Source organism: Arachis duranensis, chromosome 9 (genome assembly GCF_000817695.3).
Source record: "Arachis duranensis cultivar V14167 chromosome 9, aradu.V14167.gnm2.J7QH, whole genome shotgun sequence".
Taxonomy (NCBI): Eukaryota; Viridiplantae; Streptophyta; class Magnoliopsida; order Fabales; family Fabaceae; genus Arachis; species Arachis duranensis.
In genome coordinates this window covers 32,776,349-32,783,221 of record NC_029780.3, presented here as the reverse complement: position 1 = coordinate 32,783,221, position 6,873 = coordinate 32,776,349, and positions in this window count along the sequence as shown.

Here is a 6,873-nt window from a genome sequence, read left to right as displayed (position 1 = left end):
CTGTAGGTGGTTCACTACACAAGAAGAAGACACCAGAGAAGACTATTGAGCTTATTGAATTGGTTGCTAGCAACCAATATTTATATTTATCTAACAGGAATCCTGTGAACTCTGAGGCTCCTCAGAAGAAGGGTGTTATGGAAGTAGAAGCTCTTAATGCTATTCTTGCTCAGAACAAGCTTATGTCTCAGCAAATAAGTCTACTTACTCAACAGATGGGTGGCATGCAAGTCTCAACTATCAACACCCAAAATCTACCTTAAGAGTCCCCTTATGACATGACAGGTAATTTTGTGCAAAATGATAATTATGATTATGCTCAATCTTCTTCTGAACAGGTCAATTACATGGGGAAGTGGTCCTAGAAATTCCAATAATGACCCATATTCTAAGGCATACAATCAGGGGTGGAGAAATCACCCAAATTTTGGGTGGAGGGACCAACCTCAAAGACCTCAAAATTTCAACAATAATTCTCAGGGCGGTTTTCAATAGAACAATCATAATAACTGCTAATTTCAGTCTCAACAGCAACAACCACCTCAGCAGGCAAACTCTAATTCCCACGAAGATTCTAATTGGGAGATGATGAGAAGTTCTATGCAAGAAACTAGAGCTTTCATTAGAAACCTAGAGGTGCAAATGGGCCAACTAAGCAAGCAAATACCTGAGAGGTCCGCAAGTACATTTTTAGGTGATACAGTGGTGAACCCAAGAGAAGATTGCAAGGTTATTCAATTGAGAAGTGGTAGTGGCCGATTCTAAGACCAAGGTCAATGAAGAGTTGGCTGAAAAAAAGCTCCAAAGGAGAAGAAGGAAGAAGTAGAATGCGCCCCTCCTAAGCGTGCAGATAACCCATTCCCTGATTTTCTTGACACTTATCCCACCTTGCCAAAGGCTTCTGAATACAAGCCAAAAATGCCATATCCTCAAAGGCTCCAGAAGGCTTCCAAAGAAAAGCAGTTTTCTAAAATTTTAGATGTCTTCAAGAAGCTACAGATCAACATTCCTTTTACAGATGCTCTTGAGCAAATTCCTCTCTATGCTAAATTTATGAAAGAATTGTTGACCCACAAGAGGAATTGGAAGGAACAAGAAACAGTGGTGTTAACTAAGGAATGCAGTGCCATTATTTCAACACAACATTCCTGAGAAGATGCCAGATCCAGGGAGCTTTGTAATTCATTGCGCCATTAGAGATGTCACCATCCAGAGAGCTTTATGTGATCTTGGAGCTTGCATCAATCTAATGCCACTTTCAGTGATAAAAAAGCTTCAAATTGAGGAGGTAAAATTCACTCGTATTTCCCTTCAACTTGCTGATCTTTCTATTAAATTACCTGTGGGTGTTGTTGAGGATTTACTTGTTAAAGGATGACCATTTATTTTCCCTGTTGATTTTGTTATATTAGACATGGAAGAGGTGGTAAAATCCTCTATTATACTTGGTAGACTCTTTTTAGCTATAGATAAAGCTCTGATTGATGTGCAAAAGAGTGAATTAACCCTGAGGGTCAATGAAAAATAGGTGGTCCTCAATGTTTTTGAAGCTCTCAAGCACCCTAATGATACTAAAGGGTGTATGAAAATAGATGTTATTGAACCACTTGTTGATGCACGAAAACTTGTCTTTCAACAAATTTTCCTTCGGTAAGTATACCGAATTGTCGTCAAGTAAAAAATCACAATAGAGTGAGGTCGAATCCCACAGGGATTAATTGGTCAAGCAACTTTAGTTGGAAGAGTATGCTAGTTGAGCTAAACAGAAGGTAGTCGGTGTTGTAGGAAATTAAATAGCGAAAAAGTAAATGGCAGAAAATAAAGTGCAGAATCTTAAATGGGGAATTGGGGAGATGAACATGGAAATAAATGGCAGAAAGTAAAGAAAATGGGTAAGATTAGAATGGAGAATTCATTGGGCTTAAGAGATGTTGCATTCTCTGGATCAAGTTCATTCTCATCTCTTCCTCAATCAATGCATTCATTGATCGCCTTGGCAATCTTAAGTGATTAGATCCCAATTCTTTGGTAATCCAATCTCTCTAAGCTTGAACAATTTCCCAATTCCTTGATTTAATTGCTCATGGGAAGAGATGAAGTGTGGTCACTGATTATACCACATGTATTTTCAAATCAAAGTGTTGGGAGGATTACATGTCACTATATCCGCCCAAATGGTTTGGTCCAACATGAGAAAGCATTTCTAGCATGATCTCCTCATCCCTTTTCCAAGGCTCAGAGGAGATCCAATTATGGAGAGTTTCTTTTCTAAGACAACTAAGCAATTGAATTAAGATCGAAAGCTTTCTAGCAAATCAGAGAAAAGAAAGAGGAAGAAGAATGAAAACTATAATTGATCCATCAAATTACAATAGAGCTCTCTAACCCAATGAAAAAGGTTTAGTTGTTCATGGCTCTGGAAATGGAAAATGGCAGAAAAGAATACATGCTTAGCTAGGAAAAATGTAGAAAGAAAATAGACAGGGGGTAGTTCTCCCAAGTGCCAAGCTTCTCTATAGTTCAAAACTACTCCTATATATACTACTATTCTTGAGCTTCTAGTGAGTTCTTCAAGTCTTGGATGTGGGCCTTAGATCTTTAGTTAAAGCAGGTACAATCTTCAGTGGGCTCAGCTTGCAGAAAAGTGTGAGCTAGGCATGGGCGTTAGTTAGGACGTTAGTGGTGTTAACGCTAAGTGAAAATGTGGGTTTGAGAACGTTAGTGGCAATCACCTTTCTCACTAACGTTCCAACCCCAAAATGGTCCACGTTAACTTCAACGTTAGTGGCACTAACGTGACCACTAACGTTGCCTCATGATCCTTCGCAAACGTTATTGGGAATCACCTTTTCCAATAACGTTGCATTGTGCCCCCTTTCCCCACGTTAGAGTTCACGTTAACTAGGTTAACGTGGCTCTTAACGTGGGCATGCCTAAGCTTCGAGAGCGTTAGTGACACTTACCTTTGTCACTAACGCTCCAAACGCCCCTCCTTTCCACGTTAGAGTTCACGTTAACTAGGTTAACGTGGCCACTAACGTTGTAGTGAATGCCATCTCTAACGTTAGTGACAAAGGTGAGTGTCACTAACGTTGGATCATCATGCTTAGCTCCACGTTAACTTTCACGTTAGTGATCTTAACGTGACCACTAACGTGGGCAATGTTAGCTTGTCCAACGTTAGAGACAAAGGTGAGTATCACTAACGTTGGCATTGTCTTTCCCTTCCACGTTAGAGTTCACGTTAACTAAGTTAACGTGACTCTTAACGTGGCTAATTGCCAGTTTGTAGCGTTAGTGGTATTTACTTTTACCACTAACGCTGGAGCTCCCTTTTTCTCCACGTTAACTACCACGTTAACCTAGTTAACGTGGCAATTAACGTAGGCTTATGATGGCTTCGCATGCGTTATTGGCGATCACCTTTTCCATTAACACTACAAGCTTGTCCCTATTCCACGTAGGTTAATGTGGCAATTAACGTGGGCTTATGATGGCTTCGCATGCGTTATTGGTGATCACCTTTTCCATTAACACTACAAGCTTGTCCTTATTCCATGTTAGTGGTCACGTTAACTAGGTTAACGTGACTGCTAACGTGGCTTCTTCTTGCTTCCTTTGTCCTGAAATCAAGCAAATAAAGTGCATCAAAGCTCTAGCCCAAGTCATGAGATTATGTATCATCAATTTGTCATTCAATCCTTGCAAAATCCTCATGAAATCATGTAAAATTCACAATAGTTGCTTGAATCAAGGTGTAAGTGTATTTTCATCCAAAACTTGCCTTATTTACTAAGAAAATGCATGAAACTACCCTAAAACAGTAAAGAAAAGGTCAGTGAAACTGGCCTAGATGCCCTGGCATCACAACACCAAACTTAAAGCTTACTTGTCCCTAAGCAAGCACTGAAACATAGGAAGAATGAATGAAAGAACAAGATAAACAATATAAAAGTAAAATTCCTGGTTTATGGGGTTTCATGCATAGCAACTTAGGTTCATTCCTTTACTAGTTTTCAGGCCTTTATCATGCCCTTGAACACTCTCTTGATTGCATCCTTTGAGACTTCCTAATTGTTGATCCTTCCTTCTTTTCCAGGTTTTATTGCATTCTTTTTATAGGCCAAGTGCTCTGTAAGAGGGCGACTCTTTATCATAAGTTTTTAGCCAACACTCCCGAACCAGTTGGTTCAAGGTGCTAGGTGTTAAGGCACCCCTAAGGACTTACTCCCTCAAGTCTCTTTCCCCCATACATACACACCACAGGCACATGGTTTGTTATTTTTCTTTCTTGAGACCTTGGTGTCCAGCACCTCTTTGGGTTGCTAAGTGTTCTGTAGCAAAGATTACTCTTGATAGTGGACTTTCAGCTGATAATCCCGGATTAGTTAATCCAAGTTACCAAGTGATAAGGCACCCCTAAGAGCTTATTCATCCAAGCATATCCCTTGCACATGAACACCACAAACACATGCCTCAATCTTCAGACCCTTGGTGCCTAGCATTATTTCTTATTGTTTTTCTTTCCTTTTCACTTTTATTGCTCTTTTTCTTTTCTTATTAGGATCTTATCAATTAGCTAGTCTCCTGGGGTGTGTTTCAAGCATATGATTTAGGATAGATAGTTGCCTTCCTACCTTGTTGGTGAACCAACTTAGCTAATTAATCACCCTACCACAAACATTCAGGATTTACTTCACAAGATAACTCCACTCTTGTTCTTTTCATAACATCTTCTTTTTTGATTGACTAAAAAGACAAGCATACAATAAGCAAGATGAAAATGAAGCATGGACATTAGACTAGTAAGCATAGACCTAAGCAACTAAAGCTTTAAAGGCAGAATTAAAAATCCTAAACTACTATGGAAGCATGTTCTATTTCATACATGATTTTCCTTATTTAAAGCTTGAAAGAGATAAAACTAAGAAGGAACTCCACCACCTTTCACTTATTGGAATGCTCATGTCCCTTTGTCTTGGGATCCTCCTTGATTGCTTGAGTCCCCATTTCCTTTGCGCTTCCCGATCAGCTTTTTCCAGAAATCAGCATCCTCCATCTTCTTCTTTAATGCTTCCTTTTGTTGTTTCACCCTTCCCTCTTCTTGTTCTGTTAAGTCCTTGCGAACTGCCTCATAACTTGGAATGACAGGGTGTAAGTTATGCATATGCCCAGTCATATAAGTTAACTTGGCCTGAGTGTTTATGCTAAACTCTTCCCGATGCAGTTGCCTTCCTTCGTTGAGCACGCTGAATTTGTTGAATGCTTTCTTATGGGCTATCTGGCGTTGGTTGAGTTCTTGAAGGCGTTTGTCTTGGCTCTCTTACCTTTCGGTCACTTGATTGATGGCTTGGGTGAGCTGGGAGTAATGCTCCTGTTGCAACTCCATTTGCTATTTCTGCCACTCTCTTTGTTGATCCATCCAATTAGAGAGTAGTTCTTCTTGATGATCCATCTTTTGAGATTGGACATGTAGTTGTTGTTCTTGTCCCTCCATATAGCTCCTTGCCAGATCCTCAATGGCTCCTTGAATGTGAAACAGATTTATGTTGGTTGGATCATATTGCCCTTCTTGCTGGTACCCTATTTGTTGGGCTTCTTCTTGGTGAGGTTCTTCTTGGTGAGGCTTTTCTTATGCAGTTCTTTTCCCTATCTGAGGTCTTCTTTATTGTTAAGCGGGTGTCACATAGTTTATACGCTGGAGGGTAACTAATCTCCCAGGATTTACCCAATGTGGATTGTTATCTTCGAATACCACCTTGGCTTTCATGCATAGTCTAAGGATGGTGCTGGGGTACCAAAGTCTAGCACCCAGATCATTCTTCTCAGCTGAGTCCTGGATCCCTTCAGCTATGATTTTGTGCACATTGATACTCCCACCCTTTACTAAGCAATGTACCATGGTAGCTCAAGCAATATTGACCTCAGAATTGTTTGCAGCTGGAAGGATGGATCTCCTTACAATTTCAAACCACCCCTTAGCCTCAAGAAAGAGGTCTCCTCTTTTTATAAATCTGGGTTTCCCATGGGGGTCTCTGTCCCAATCCATTCCCTGCACACAGATGTCTTTCATAATCTGGTCGTGGTTGGTGTTGTTATCTATTCTCAAGTGATAGCTCTCTTCTACAAAGGGTATGGTTCACATCTTTAACACTCTCATGATGCTCATGGGACTAAAATCCACCATTACCCCTCTCACAAAACTTGTATAGGATTCATCTGCTTTATCATATCTAACCGCGTTTGCATTAAACTCTCTTACAGAGTTGCGTTCACCCTTGTAATCGGATCGGTGAGGAGCTCCCATCGACGTTTTTCCACCTTCTCTGTGATTTTGGAGCACTCAGTTTTTGTGACTTGAAAGCCTAACTCATATATGACTTTTTTCTTAGCCATCTACCCAAATTGTAGTGCATGGTAAAAGGTTCTAAATTTCTTTTCATCAAAAGGAGGCTGCTTCATAGGTTCCTTCCCCTTTCACCTCTTGGAGCTTGATGATGCCATGCAGGAGACTTGGTGTGTGGAGATATTGAGTGTGTGTTCGAGAGAAGGAAGAGAAATGAATGAGAATGAGAATTACGTAGGGAGAGGTGTAAAATGGGGGTTATTCATATAAAAAGGATGATGGGTGTTTGAAGGGTGTGGATTGATGGTGTTGCTTAATGATGGACGGTTGGAGTTTGGCATTGGATGCGTACAAGGATCACCCCTTTTATGAGGGTCTTGGTTCGGTCTCCAAGGCTATCCAACTCCCAATGTTGCATGGCAACACTTCCCAAGATACTCCCCTTGAAGACAAGTGTGTGGTTTCCTTGGTATAGTGGCCAAACCTCCTTTCTTTGGTTGTCCTATCAAGTACCACCAATCCCCTCT